Source organism: Pristiophorus japonicus, unplaced genomic scaffold, assembly GCF_044704955.1.
Source record: "Pristiophorus japonicus isolate sPriJap1 unplaced genomic scaffold, sPriJap1.hap1 HAP1_SCAFFOLD_1742, whole genome shotgun sequence".
In the NCBI taxonomy this organism is placed as follows: Eukaryota; Metazoa; Chordata; class Chondrichthyes; family Pristiophoridae; genus Pristiophorus; species Pristiophorus japonicus.
In genome coordinates, this window is record NW_027251426.1 from 380 (window position 1) to 15,426 (window position 15,047).

The 15,047-nt window shown below is 47.6% G+C and overlaps 6 non-coding genes across 6 annotated transcripts; all 6 read right to left on the reverse strand.

The window, feature by feature from the left end:
- Positions 1 to 643: 643 nt before the first annotated feature.
- trnal-cag (transfer RNA leucine (anticodon CAG)) lies at positions 644 to 716 on the reverse strand. The gene has a single exon. It is a non-coding gene; the product is annotated as a tRNA-Leu (tRNA).
- A 1,166-nt stretch (positions 717 to 1,882) lies between these two features.
- On the reverse strand, positions 1,883 to 1,955 carry trnal-cag (transfer RNA leucine (anticodon CAG)). The gene has a single exon. It is a non-coding gene; the product is annotated as a tRNA-Leu (tRNA).
- Positions 1,956 to 8,749: 6,794 nt separating this feature from the next.
- On the reverse strand, positions 8,750 to 8,822 carry trnal-cag (transfer RNA leucine (anticodon CAG)). The gene has a single exon. It is a non-coding gene; the product is annotated as a tRNA-Leu (tRNA).
- A 2,387-nt stretch (positions 8,823 to 11,209) lies between these two features.
- Positions 11,210 to 11,282, reverse strand: trnal-cag (transfer RNA leucine (anticodon CAG)). Its single transcript has one exon. It is a non-coding gene; the product is annotated as a tRNA-Leu (tRNA).
- Positions 11,283 to 12,448: 1,166 nt separating this feature from the next.
- trnal-cag (transfer RNA leucine (anticodon CAG)) lies at positions 12,449 to 12,521 on the reverse strand. The gene has a single exon. It is a non-coding gene; the product is annotated as a tRNA-Leu (tRNA).
- A 1,166-nt stretch (positions 12,522 to 13,687) lies between these two features.
- trnal-cag (transfer RNA leucine (anticodon CAG)) lies at positions 13,688 to 13,760 on the reverse strand. Its single transcript has one exon. It is a non-coding gene; the product is annotated as a tRNA-Leu (tRNA).
- Between the last annotated feature and the right edge of the window lie 1,287 nt (positions 13,761 to 15,047).

Genomic DNA, 15,047 nt, shown 5'->3' on the forward strand with positions numbered 1-15,047 from the left:
GCCTTTGAGCAGCAATGCATGTAAAGAGCCAGCACTTTCTTTCAGGCAAAGCCTCAGGCAATAGAAGTCATCTGTCCATCAGTCAGAAAGGGCTCTCGCCTGCTCCCTCACGCTCGTGGCGGCTGCGAAGTTGCGCTCAAGTCGCTTCCCTTGCGCAGGCTCGAGCTCTTCTCGGCGTCTTTCACCATATCCATGGCTTCCAGTCCTGCCCTTGCTCGCCTGCTATTGCTCAGTAACGTCGATTGGAGCAAAGCATTGAAAGTGTTCAGTGAGCAGGCCAACCTGAAGCAGGACATTTCTGCTGGTCGTGGAATAGCGAGGAGGCAAGTGATAAGGGGCTAGTCAGATGCAAACTGGGAGCTAATGCCAGATGTGAATGGGGAATTAGCTCAAATGGTAGAGCGCTCGCTTTGCATGTGAGAGGTAGCGGGATCAATGCCCGCATTCTCCACTTTTCTTTTGGCTCGGGTAATTGTTCAGACGCAAGAGTTGTGTCAGGTGTGGTGTGAGCCCATCTGCTTCTGAAGGTCACCGCAGGCTGAGGGACATCAAATCCTTTGGTGTGCTGTCGCAGCAAAACTTTCCGATTTTTGCATGAATGCAGCTGAAATGAAAGAAGGAAAAACTTCTGTGCAAGTATCAATGCCTTCTCTAAGGATCGAACTCAGGACCTTCAGATTCTGAGACTGACACGCTGCCTACTGCGCTAAGAAGACACTTGCCAGCTTAGTAACTGGAGAATGTGACCAACTATGTTCGTTTCCGTGGCATCCAAAGCCAGAATGCAAAGATTGCAAAAATGCTCGAGCCAGGTAGGAGCCGAACCTGCAATCTTCTAATCCATAGTCAGACGCGTTATCCATTGCGCCGCCGGCCCAGGCTGTGAAAAATAGCTGCGACATCAGGAAGTACACAGGACGGGCAGCATTGAAAGGCATGCGGCAGAGAATCACCAAAGATAGGCACCTCTGCCGCTTCCCTTCGATTGACAGGTGGGGAGCGGAGCAGTGCAGTCGAAAACAAAGCAAAGCAAAGTCGTCCTTAGGTGGTTGGTTGCACTCCGTCTTGAAGCAGTGCGCATTCTTTTGAAGTAAGTATGTGCGTGGTAAGTGGCAATTCGCTAAAGGCAGAGCTCATAATATGACGAGCAGTTTGCAGCTGAACATGTTGCAGCTGAGGCACAGGACAGTGCCTTCGCCGTTTTGCTTGAACACTTGCATGTGTGTGTCAGCAGGGAGTGCCTTTGAGCAGCAATGCATGTAAAGAGCCAGCACTTTCTTTCAGGCAAAGCCTCAGGCAATAGAAGTCATCTGTCCATCAGTCAGAAAGGGCTTTCGCCTGCTCCCTCTCGCTCGTGGCGGCTGCGACGTTGCGCTCAAGTCGCTTCCCTTGCGCAGGCTCGAGCTCTTCTCGGCGTCTTTCACCATATCCATGGCTTCCAGTCCTGCCCTTGCTCGCCTGCTATTGCTCAGTAACGTCGATTGGAGCAAAGCATTGAAAGTGTTCAGTGAGCAGGCCAACCTGAAGCAGGACATTTCTGCTGGTCGTGGAATAGCGAGGAGGCAAGTGATAAGGGGCTAGTCAGATGCAAACTGGGAGCTAATGCCAGATGTGAATGGGGAATTAGCTCAAATGGTAGAGCGCTCGCTTTGCATGTGAGAGGTAGCGGGATCAATGCCCGCATTCTCCACTTTTCTTTTGGCTCGGGTAATTGTTCAGACGCAAGAGTTGTGTCAGGTGTGGTGTGAGCCCATCTGCTTCTGAAGGTCACCGCAGGCTGAGGGACATCAAATCCTTTGGTGTGCTGTCGCAGCAAAACTTTCCGATTTTTGCATGAATGCAGCTGAAATGAAAGAAGGAAAAACTTCTGTGCAAGTATCAATGCCTTCTCTAAGGATCGAACTCAGGACCTTCAGATTCTGAGACTGACACGCTGCCTACTGCGCTAAGAAGACACTTGACAGCTTAGTAACTGGAGAATGTGACCAACTATGTTCGCTGCCGTGGCATCCAAAGCCAGAATGCAAAGATTGCAAAAATGCTCGAGCCAGGTAGGAGCCGAACCTGCAATCTTCTAATCCGTAGTCAGACGCGTTATCCATTGCGCCGCCGGCCCAGGCTGTGAAAAATAGCTGCGACATCAGGAAGTACACAAGACGGGCAGCATTGAAAGGCATGCGGCAGAGAATCACCAAAGATAGGCACCTCTGCCGCTTCCCTTCGATTGACAGGTGGGGAGCGGAGCAGTGCAGTCGAAAACAAAGCAAAGCAAAGTCGTCCTTAGGTGGTTGGTTGCACTCCGTCTTGAAGCAGTGCGCATTCTTTTGAAGTAAGTATGTGCGTGGTAAGTGGCAATTCGCTAAAGGCAGAGCTCATAATATGACGAGCAGTTTGCAGCTGAACATGTTGCAGCTGAGGCACAGGACAGTGCCTTCGCCGTTTTGCTTGAACACTTGCATGTGTGTGTCAGCAGGGAGTGCCTTTGAGCAGCAATGCATGTAAAGAGCCAGCACTTTCTTTCAGGCAAAGCCTCAGGCAATAGAAGTCATCTGTCCATCAGTCAGAAAGGGCTCTCGCCTGCTCCCTCACGCTCGTGGCGGCTGCGAAGTTGCGCTCAAGTCGCTTCCCTTGCGCAGGCTCGAGCTCTTCTCGGCGTCTTTCACCATATCCATGGCTTCCAGTCCTGCCCTTGCTCGCCTGCTATTGCTCAGTAACGTCGATTGGAGCAAAGCATTGAAAGTGTTCAGTGAGCAGGCCAACCTGAAGCAGGACATTTCTGCTGGTCGTGGAATAGCGAGGAGGCAAGTGATAAGGGGCTAGCCAGATGCAAACTGGGAGCTAATGCCAGATGTGAATGGGGAATTAGCTCAAATGGTAGAGCGCTCGCTTTTGTCGAAATCTCGACCTCAGAAAAGAATGACTCCGACACTTACAGCTCCGATGGAAGTTTCCCTTTTAATTTACTTGCTCGCAAGGGGTAGGTTTCACTCAGTCAAGGGCCAAATGAACACCTCCGCAATGGTACAGCTTCACAAGATATTTATACAGTAAAACCCAAGTTCTGGCCTCTCCCTGTGTATTGCTCTGTCTCACAGTCAGTGAATACAGATAAAGAGTTAATTACTATATCCTGGTCCTGAAATGGTATCCAGATATTTCCTTTTGTCAGGGTTATCAGAAAGCCAAACGGCCATTACTCCATGAGTCATAGGTAATGGGCTATCACCTGTCTTGTATTGTATCAGGATTATCCAATTTCCTGGTCAGTTTACCTGTTTGCTTCAAATGGATGAGGTAAAGGAAAGAGATAATGGCTAGAAGATAAGGGTGGGGTGACATGGAACTCCTGTAGTGTAGACAATAGGAGAGCACCATGGGGGGTTACTTGTCTCAGCATGACTTGTCTCCTAGCTGTCTGATAACCATCAGCCATCTAACAGCAGGTTTAGCTGTTCATAATAAGCTGGCTGCTAAAATGCAGAAAGTTCTGGAAGGGCCAGGACTCCATTTTAATCAAAAGGCACACAAATACCGTATGGTATCAGCTTAGATAAAAATACATTTCCACATTCCCCCATTTTGTCCTTCACAAGGACAACTCAATCCATTCTGATCTTGTACAGTCTCTCCATTTCCATTTCTTTTAGTTTCATTACTCACTAGGCATATTATACCCTCAGGATTTCCTATTCTGGGAGTAATGCTTAGGAAGGGAGGCTGATGGTTATTATCATAATTGGGCTGGTACCATCCCTGGAAGGCTGTAAGTTTATACCCTGCCGACCTCCATTCTGTTTGCTCCTTTGTTTCTGGCCCCTTAGTTAGTTTTGTCCTGTTTTGCACTGTCAACCATTCTACCATTTCTGATTCGTTAAAGGGGACAGATCTCAGGGGAATACCCCCCCTGGAGTGGACAGGTACATGGGAACATATCCAGCAACTCGGCAAGTTTCTTTCTTGAGCATACCTATGACTCAGAGCCATAAATACGTTTACGTGCAATTCCCTTCGGTGGCGGGTCTGTACCCCTGGTGTAATCAATAATGCGAAGTAAAACCCTGTCAAGCCCAGCACCATCAGTCCCCATAGTCCATACAGTTCTTTATTCAGTCTTCCTTTTTCTGTTCCTCTGATTCCTTCGTCCCTTCCTCCTGGTCGGGTGCCCGTTTGCAATGGGATGCGTGGATCCATGTTGGTCTTTCCTTTACCTTGATTGCAGTATTGGTCGCCAGCAAGACCTGGTATGGTCCTTCGAATCTTGGCTGTAGACTGATTTTCCTTTTAAAAATCTTGATGTAAACGAATTCCCCTGGCTCCAGGTTATGACACTTCCCTTCCGCTGGCTTGACTTGGGCTTCCTTTACCTGTGAATGAAAGCTGGAAATACATTTGGTTAGTGCAATACAATAATTCAACATATTTTCCTCCATTTTGTGGATGTCCATCTGTTTTGCAGTAAATGGTGCTGTAAAAGGTAGTCGTTGGGGACGTCCCATAACTATCTCATGTGGTGACAAGCCTGTTGTTCTGTTGGTTGCAGATCGCATTACCATCAAAGCTAAGGGCAGCAGTTCTGTCCATTTCAGTCCAGTGTCATTGCATAGTTTTGCCAGCCTATTTTTAAGCATTCCATTATATCTTTCAACAAGTCCAGCTGATTGTGGATGATAACTGCAATGAAAACGTTGATTAATCTGTAAAGCTTTACACATTTCTCTTATGACAGTTCCCGTGAAATGTGACCCGTTATCACTGGAAAGCTTAGCAGGGATTCCGAAGCGCGGTACAATTTCTTTTAACAAACATTTAGCAACAGTAGTGGCATCGGCCTTTTTACATGGAAAGGCTTCAATCCATCTAGAGAACACATCTACAATAACTAATACATACTTGAATCCCATACACATAGGTAATTCAATAAAATCCATTTGTAAATGTACAAAAGGCCCGACTGGATTTGGGTGGGAGGCAGATTCTACTTTTTCCGTCTTACCCGGATTCATTGTCTGACAGGTAACACAATTTTCACAGATTTGTTTTGCAATTGCCGAAATACCTGGTGCATACCAAGTTGCCAAAATATAATCTGCCAATCCCCCTTTGCCTGCATGTGTGAATGTATGAACACATCGGGCAATCCATGTAAGTAAGGATCTGGGGGCCACCACGCGGCCGTCATGGTGAACCCATATTCCTTCTGGATTTTTATAACATTGATCCTTCGTCCAGGTCACCACCTCCTCCGTACTGGCCTGTGTCTGAAAGGCCAGCACGTCATTAATAGTGGGTGGCGGGTCTGAGCAATTATTTTTCCTCAGTGGGAACAATGACACCTGCATCCCCCCTTTTGACAGAGCTGCTGACTTAGCTGCATTATCAGCTCTGGCATTCCCAAGTGCCACCTCATTCGACTGGCCTGTATGTGCCTGGCATTTGATAATGGCAAGTTTTAAGGGGCATTAAATGGCTCGCAGGAGATTTTCCACTTGTTCTGCATTTTTGATTGTCTGAGCCTGTTGCATAGCATAATAAGCTGCTGCCAACGAAGGAAGACATCCCGATAGTCCGCGTGCCACTGGGTCTAGTTGGGTACTGAAATGCCTGTCCCCATGTAACTGAGTCAAAACAGATTGTGCAAAACCCGACTTGTGATGCACAAATAAGTTGAATAGCTTAGTGTAATCTGGTAATCCCAAAGCTGGTGCTGAAGTGAGGGACTGCTTAAGGTTCTGGAAAGCATTCCGGGATACTTCATTCCACATCCTTTAAGCATTGTGAGAATATAGTAGATTCATTCACAGCTCGTAGGTCATGGACAAACCTTCATTTGTGTGGGCTTCTGAACTGGACAAATCTGTGTGTTACACGGACTTCTCATTTATGCTTATAGTGATTCACAGATCACAGAATGTAAAGTACTTGTTTTCTAATTTTATTAAAAGGCTTCCAAACCCAAGATTTTTCCAATACACCCAAAATGTTGATCAAGAGATCACCTGAAATATCTCAAAATCCCAATTCAACTGTTTTACTGCCACTCTTTGTCCAAAAAAATTTCCCCCTACTGAGTTAGAAGCTTTTGTACCAAGATTTTACACCAAGGACAATGAGAGTGTACTCCCCCAGCCTGCACCTCGAGAGACCCACAAAGGCTTTTTTTAAAAAAAAAGCATTACAACTTTTAACCAACGGGACCATGTCTCAACAAACCTATCCTTTGTGCATTTCCTAGCTCCGTAACCTCTCATCCGAATAAATCCACACCTGCGCTTCTAACTTAAAATGTCTTAAACTTCCCACATACAGGACAACACTATGAAGGGTTAAAAAAAAACTTCACTTTGTTTGAAAAAGTGGGCGGAGCTAAAACAAACAGGCAGCTCCACAACTTTTCCAAACAGGTTTCCAGACACAAGGAAAAAAAGACAGAAGCACTCTCATTCAAAGACAAGACATTCACGCACTCTCATTCAAAGACAAGACATTCACAAGTCTCTCTCCATTCACTAAAGCTTTTTCTTTTACTAGCTTCATTTTTTTTTTCATAAGTCACTATCAGGTTCTCTTTTTTTTTCATTTGATTTACTTCCTCTGTCAATTTTACATGGGCTTGAAGAATCGGAACCCAGGCCTTTTCTATTACTTTCCTTTTTTTTTTTCTGGATCTCTGTTTATAAGACACTCCTGGAGACAAGTTGTTCTCTCTAAATTAAATGAACCATCGGGTGGAAATGGCCTGTTTTCACCCTTAGTCCACTTTACTGGTTTTTGTTTCTTTGGTCAATTGAAGACTGACCACAATTCTGGAGCATGACATAGGCTGGTGTGCCTTTTGTGGTGTTTTAACTTGCTCCGGCACCCATTCTGGATGATTAAGATTTTCCCACAGTTTCTGATCTCACAATCCTTTCGGCCAACCGAGTTCTCTACGCCCACTTCTCCTGGCCGTTACGTGGCCTGAAAAGGCTCTTAATTCGGGCTCAGTCTGGGTGTGTGAGATATGTTGGCACGAACCAACCGTAGTTGATCAATCAGTTACTGTTTCTTTTCTTAATCAATCCTTGTGTTTTTTTTTCCGAATCACAATTTTCCCTAGTGACTCTTCCCGTTTCTCTAATGGCAATGACTCACAAAGGTATTGCACACAACAGTAATACAAGGACAACAAACAATATTCCCGTGAGTACACAAATCATAACCTCTAAACAAATTCTCAGTCTGCGTTGTACGCCACTACAGACCGAGTCCTTAACTTATCCTAATAACAGCTGATAAAACTTAAGGTTCCGTACCCAAACTCTTTGATCGATTGCGCTCTTTTTTTTTAATAGTCTTATCACATAAGAACCCCTTCCGAATTAAAAACAATAAAAATCTTATCACATAAGAACCTTCGATCGATTATTAGCGCTTTCTTTTTTCTTTTCTTTTAATAGTCTTATCACATAAGAACCCCTTCCGAATTAAAAACAATAAAAATCTTATCATATAAGAACCTGGAACCCTTTTCGATCGACTAGCGCTTTCTTTTACCTACTGAAACCTTCCCCGGGCTGTCTCGAGATTTTTTTCAGAACCTGTTCTCTTCTGCTGGCGAGCTGAGAAAGAAATGGTTATAAAAAAAATACCTTTAACTTTTAAATGCCGAGTCTTGTAGATGCAGTACCTCAGCTGTGGACAACAGATTACATCTGCGATTCAACAGTGAAGAAACCTCTTGTGAGCAAAGGCTCACCTTGTTTGGCCACCGAAGCCTTTCACTGGAGAGGCACTATGCCTGTATCCGTTTTACTCACAGAACAGAGAGTATGCATCTCGGTGGAACCTCCAATAACTGTCGAAATCTCGACCTCAGAAAAGAATGACTCCGACACTTACAGCTCCGATGGAAGTTTCCCTTTTAATTTACTTGCTCGCAAGGGGTAGGTTTCACTCAGTCAAGGGCCAAATGAACACCTCCGCAATGGTACAGCTTCACAAGATATTTATACAGTAAAACCCAAGTTCTGGCCTCTCCCTGTGTATTGCTCTGTCTCACAGTCAGTGAATACAGATAAAGAGTTAATTACTATATCCTGGTCCTGAAATGGTATCCAGATATTTCCTTTTGTCAGGGTTATCAGAAAGCCAAACGGCCATTACTCCATGAGTCATAGGTAATGGGCTATCACCTGTCTTGTATTGTATCAGGATTATCCAATTTCCTGGTCAGTTTACCTGTTTGCTTCAAATGGATGAGGTAAAGGAAAGAGATAATGGCTAGAAGATAAGGGTGGGGTGACATGGAACTCCTGTAGTGTAGACAATAGGAGAGCACCATGGGGGGTTACTTGTCTCAGCATGACTTGTCTCCTAGCTGTCTGATAACCATCAGCCATCTAACAGCAGGTTTAGCTGTTCATAATAAGCTGGCTGCTAAAATGCAGAAAGTTCTGGAAGGGCCAGGACTCCATTTTAATCAAAAGGCACACAAATACCGTATGGTATCAGCTTAGATAAAAATACATTTCCACACTTTGCATGTGAGAGGTAGCGGGATCAATGCCCGCATTCTCCACTTTTCTTTTGGCTCGGGTAATTGTTCAGACGCAAGAGTTGTGTCAGGTGTGGTGTGAGCCCATCTGCTTCTGAAGGTCACCGCAGGCTGAGGGACATCAAATCCTTTGGTGTGCTGTCGCAGCAAAACTTTCCGATTTTTGCATGAATGCAGCTGAAATGAAAGAAGGAAAAACTTCTGTGCAAGTATCAATGCCTTCTCTAAGGATCGAACTCAGGACCTTCAGATTCTGAGACTGACACGCTGCCTACTGCGCTAAGAAGACACTTGCCAGCTTAGTAACTGGAGAATGTGACCAACTATGTTCGCTTCCGCGGCATCCAAAGCCAGAATGCAAAGATTGCAAAAATGCTCGAGCCAGGTAGGAGCCGAACCTGCAATCTTCTAATCCATAGTCAGACGCGTTATCCATTGCGCCGCCGGCCCAGGCTGTGAAAAATAGCTGCGACATCAGGAAGTACACAGGACGGGCAGCATTGAAAGGCATGCGGCAGAGAATCACCAAAGATAGGCACCTCTGCCGCTTCCCTTCGATTGACAGGTGGGGAGCGGAGCAGTGCAGTCGAAAACAAAGCAAAGCAAAGTCGTCCTTAGGTGGTTGGTTGCACTCCGTCTTGAAGCAGTGCGCATTCTTTTGAAGTAAGTATGTGCGTGGTAAGTGGCAATTCGCTAAAGGCAGAGCTCATAATATGACGAGCAGTTTGCAGCTGAACATGTTGCAGCTGAGGCACAGGACAGTGCCTTCGCCGTTTTGCTTGAACACTTGCATGTGTGTGTCAGCAGGGAGTGCCTTTGAGCAGCAATGCATGTAAAGAGCCAGCACTTTCTTTCAGGCAAAGCCTCAGGCAATAGAAGTCATCTGTCCATCAGTCAGAAAGGGCTCTCGCCTGCTCCCTCACGCTCGTGGCGGCTGCGAAGTTGCGCTCAAGTCGCTTCCCTTGCGCAGGCTCGAGCTCTTCTCCATGGCTTCCAGTCCTGCCCTTGCTCGCCTGCTATTGCTCAGTAACGTCGATTGGAGCAAAGCATTGAAAGTGTTCAGTGAGCAGGCCAACCTGAAGCAGGAGATTTCTGCTGGTCGTGGAATAGCGAGGAGGCAAGTGATAAGGGGCTAGTCAGATGCAAACTGGGAGCTAATGCCAGACGTGAATGGGGAATTAGCTCAAATGGTAGAGCGCTCGCTTTGCATGTGAGAGGTAGCGGGATCAATGCCCGCATTCTCCACTTTTCTTTTGGCTCGGGTAATTGTTCAGACGCAAGAGTTGTGTCAGGTGTGGTGTGAGCCCATCTGCTTCTGAAGGTCACCGCAGGCTGAGGGACATCAAATCCTTTGGTGTGCTGTCGCAGCAAAACTTTCCGATTTTTGCATGAATGCAGCTGAAATGAAAGAAGGAAAAACTTCTATGCAAGTATCAATGCCTTCTCTAAGGATCGAACTCAGGAACTTCAGATTATGAGACTGACACGCTGCCTACTGCGCTAAGAAGACACTTGCCAGCTTAGTAACTGGAGAATGTGACCAACTATGTTCGCTTCCGTGGCATCCAAAGCCAGAATGCAAAGATTGCAAAAATGCTCGAGCCAGGTAGGAGCCGAACCTGCAATCTTCTAATCCGTAGTCAGACGCGTTATCCATTGCACCGCCGGCCCAGGCTGTGAAAAATAGCTGCGACATCAGGAAGTACACAGGACGGGCAGCATTGAAAGGCATGCGGCAGAGAATCACCAAAGATAGGCACCTCTGCCGCTTCCCTTCGATTGACAGGTGGGGAGCGGAGCAGTGCAGTCGAAAACAAAGCAAAGCAAAGTCGTCCTTAGGTGGTTGGTTGCACTCCGTCTTGAAGCAGTGCGCATTCTTTTGAAGTAAGTATGTGCGTGGTAAGTGGCAATTCGCTAAAGGCAGAGCTCATAATATGACGAGCAGTTTGCAGCTGAACATGTTGCAGCTGAGGCACAGGACAGTGCCTTCGCCGTTTTGCTTGAACACTTGCATGTGTGTGTCAGCAGGGAGTGCCTTTGAGCAGCAATGCATGCAAAGAGCCAGCACTTTCTTTCAGGCAAAGCCTCAGGCAATAGAAGTCATCTGTCCATCAGTCAGAAAGGGCTTTCGCCTGCGCCCTCTCGCTCGTGGCGGCTGCGACGTTGCGCTCAAGTCGCTTCCCTTGCGCAGGCTCGAGCTCTTCTCGGCGTCTTTCACCATATCCATGGCTTCCAGTCCTGCCCTTGCTCGCCTGCTATTGCTCAGTAACGTCGATTGGAGCAAAGCATTGAAAGTGTTCAGTGAGCAGGCCAACCTGAAGCAGGAGATTTCTGCTGGTCGTGGAATAGCGAGGAGGCAAGTGATAAGGGGCTAGTCAGATGCAAACTGGGAGCTAATGCCAGACGTGAATGGGGAATTAGCTCAAATGGTAGAGCGCTCGCTTTGCATGTGAGAGGTAGCGGGATCAATGCCCGCATTCTCCACTTTTCTTTTGGCTCGGGTAATTGTTCAGACGCAAGAGTTGTGTCAGGTGTGGTGTGAGCCCATCTGCTTCTGAAGGTCACCGCAGGCTGAGGGACATCAAATCCTTTGGTGTGCTGTCGCAGCAAAACTTTCCGATTTTTGCATGAATGCAGCTGAAATGAAAGAAGGAAAAACTTCTATGCAAGTATCAATGCCTTCTCTGAGGATCGAACTCAGGACCTTCAGATTCTGAGACTGACACGCTGCCTACTGCGCTAAGAAGACACTTGCCAGCTTAGTAACTGGAGAATGTGACCAACTATGTTCGCTTCCGTGGCATCCAAAGCCAGAATGCAAAGATTGCAAAAATGCTCGAGCCAGGTAGGAGCCGAACCTGCAATCTTCTAATCCGTAGTCAGACGCGTTATCCATAGCGCCGCCGGCCCAGGCTGTGAAAAATAGCTGCGACATCAGGAAGTACACAGGACGGGCTGCATTGAAAGGCATGCGGCAGAGAATCACCAAAGATAGGCACCTCTGCCGCTTCCCTTCGATTGACAGGTGGGGAGCGGAGCAGTGCAGTCGAAAACAAAGCAAAGCAAAGTCGTCCTTAGGTGGTTGGTTGCACTCCGTCTTGAAGCAGTGCGCATTCTTTTGAAGTAAGTATGTGCGTGGTAAGTGGCAATTCGCTAAAGGCAGAGCTCATAATATGACGAGCAGTTTGCAGCTGAACATGTTGCAGCTGAGGCACAGGACAGTGCCTTCGCCGTTTTGCTTGAACACTTGCATGTGTGTGTCAGCAGGGAGTGCCTTTGAGCAGCAATGCATGTAAAGAGCCAGCACTTTCTTTCAGGCAAAGCCTCAGGCAATAGAAGTCATCTGTCCATCAGTCAGAAAGGGCTTTCGCCTGCTCCCTCTCGCTCGTGGCGGCTGCGACGTTGCGCTCAAGTCGCTTCCCTTGCGCAGGCTTGAGCTCTTCTCGGCGTCTTTCACCATATCCATGGCTTCCAGTCCTGCCCTTGCTCGCCTGCTATTGCTCAGTAACGTCGATTGGAGCAAAGCATTGAAAGTGTTCAGTGAGCAGGCCAACCTGAAGCAGGAGATTTCTGCTGGTCGTGGAATAGCGAGGAGGCAAGTGATAAGGGGCTAGTCAGATGCAAACTGGGAGCTAATGCCAGACGTGAATGGGGAATTAGCTCAAATGGTAGAGCGCTTGCTTTGCATGTGAGAGTGAGCGGGATCAATGCCCGCATTCTCCACTTTTCTTTTGGCTCGGGTAATTGTTCAGACGCAAGAGTTGTGTCAGTTATGGTGTGAGCCCATCTGCTTCTGAAGGTCACCGCAGGCTGAGGGACATCAAATCCTTTGGTGTGCTGTCGCAGCAAAACTTTCCGATTTTTGCATGAATGCAGCTGAAATGAAAGAAGGAAAAACTTCTATGCAAGTATCAATGCCTTCTCTAAGGATCGAACTCAGGACCTTCAGATTCTGAGACTGACACGCTGCCTACTGCGCTAAGAAGACACTTGCCAGCTTAGTAACTGGAGAATGTGACCAACTATGTTCGCTTCCGTGGCATCCAAAGCCAGAATGCAAAGATTGCAAAAATGCTCGAGCCAGGTAGGAGCCGAACCTGCAATCTTCTAATCCGTAGTCAGACGCGTTATCCATTGCACCGCCGGCCCAGGCTGTGAAAAATAGCTGCGACATCAGGAAGTACACAGGACGGGCAGCATTGAAAGGCATGCGGCAGAGAATCACCAAAGATAGGCACCTCTGCCGCTTCCCTTCGATTGACAGGTGGGGAGCGGAGCAGTGCAGTCGAAAACAAAGCAAAGCAAAGTCGTCCTTAGGTGGTTGGTTGCAATCCGTCTTGAAGCAGTGCGCATTCTTTTGAAGTAAGTATGTGCGTGGTAAGTGGCAATTCGCTAAAGGCAGAGCTCATAATATGACGAGCAGTTTGCAGCTGAACATGTTGCAGCTGAGGCACAGGACAGTGCCTTCGCCGTTTTGCTTGAACACTTGCATGTGTGTGTCAGCAGGGAGTGCCTTTGAGCAGCAATGCATGTAAAGAGCCAGCACTTTCTTTCAGGCAAAGCCTCAGGCAATAGAAGTCATCTGTCCATCAGTCAGAAAGGGCTTTCGCCTGCTCCCTCTCGCTCGTGGCGGCTGCGACGTTGCGCTCAAGTCGCTTCCCTTGCGCAGGCTCGAGCTCTTCTCGGCGTCTTTCACCATATCCATGGCTTCCAGTCCTGCCCTTGCTCGCCTGCTATTGCTCAGTAACGTCGATTGGAGCAAAGCATTGAAAGTGTTCAGTGAGCAGGCCAACCTGAAGCAGGACATTTCTGCTGGTCGTGGAATAGCGAGGAGGCAAGTGATAAGGGGCTAGTCAGATGCAAACTGGGAGCTAATGCCAGATGTGAATGGGGAATTAGCTCAAATGGTAGAGCGCTCGCTTTGCATGTGAGAGGTAGCGGGATCAATGCCCGCATTCTCCACTTTTCTTTTGGCTCGGGTAATTGTTCAGACGCAAGAGTTGTGTCAGGTGTGGTGTGAGCCCATCTGCTTCTGAAGGTCACCGCAGGCTGAGGGACATCAAATCCTTTGGTGTGCTGTCGCAGCAAAACTTTCCGATTTTTGCATGAATGCAGCTGAAATGAAAGAAGGAAAAACTTCTGTGCAAGTATCAATGCCTTCTCTAAGGATCGAACTCAGGACCTTCAGATTCTGAGACTGACACGCTGCCTACTGCGCTAAGAAGACACTTGCCAGCTTAGTAACTGGAGAATGTGACCAACTATGTTCGCTTCCGTGGCATCCAAAGCCAGAATGCAAAGATTGCAAAAATGCTCGAGCCAGGTAGGAGCCGAACCTGCAATCTTCTAATCCATAGTCAGACGCGTTATCCATTGCGCCGCCGGCCCAGGCTGTGAAAAATAGCTGCGACATCAGGAAGTACACAGGACGGGCAGCATTGAAAGGCATGCGGCAGAGAATCACCAAAGATAGGCACCTCTGCCGCTTCCCTTCGATTGACAGGTGGGGAGCGGAGCAGTGCAGTCGAAAACAAAGCAAAGCAAAGTCGTCCTTAGGTGGTTGGTTGCACTCCGTCTTGAAGCAGTGCGCATTCTTTTGAAGTAAGTATGTGCGTGGTAAGTGGCAATTCGCTAAAGGCAGAGCTCATAATATGACGAGCAGTTTGCAGCTGAACATGTTGCAGCTGAGGCACAGGACAGTGCCTTCGCCGTTTTGCTTGAACACTTGCATGTGTGTGTCAGCAGGGAGTGCCTTTGAGCAGCAATGCATGTAAAGAGCCAGCACTTTCTTTCAGGCAAAGCCTCAGGCAATAGAAGTCATCTGTCCATCAGTCAGAAAGGGCTCTCGCCTGCTCCCTCACGCTCGTGGCGGCTGCGAAGTTGCGCTCAAGTCGCTTCCCTTGCGCAGGCTCGAGCTCTTCTCCATGGCTTCCAGTCCTGCCCTTGCTCGCCTGCTATTGCTCAGTAACGTCGATTGGAGCAAAGCATTGAAAGTGTTCAGTGAGCAGGCCAACCTGAAGCAGGAGATTTCTGCTGGTCGTGGAATAGCGAGGAGGCAAGTGATAAGGGGCTAGTCAGATGCAAACTGGGAGCTAATGCCAGACGTGAATGGGGAATTAGCTCAAATGGTAGAGCGCTTGCTTTGCATGTGAGAGTGAGCGGGATCAATGCCCGCATTCTCCACTTTTCTTTTGGCTCGGGTAATTGTTCAGACGCAAGAGTTGTGTCAGGTGTGGTGTGAGCCCATCTGCTTCTGAAGGTCACCGCAGGCTGAGGGACATCAAATCCTTTGGTGTGCTGTCGCAGCAAAACTTTCCGATTTTTGCATGAATGCAGCTGAAATGAAAGAAGGAAAAACTTCTATGCAATTATCAACGCCTTCTCTAAGGATCGAACTCAGGACCTTCAGATTATGAGACTGACACGCTGCCTACTGCACTAAGAAGACACTTGTCAGCTGAGTAACTGGAGAATGTGACCAACTATGTTCGCTTCCGTGGCATCCAAAGCCAGA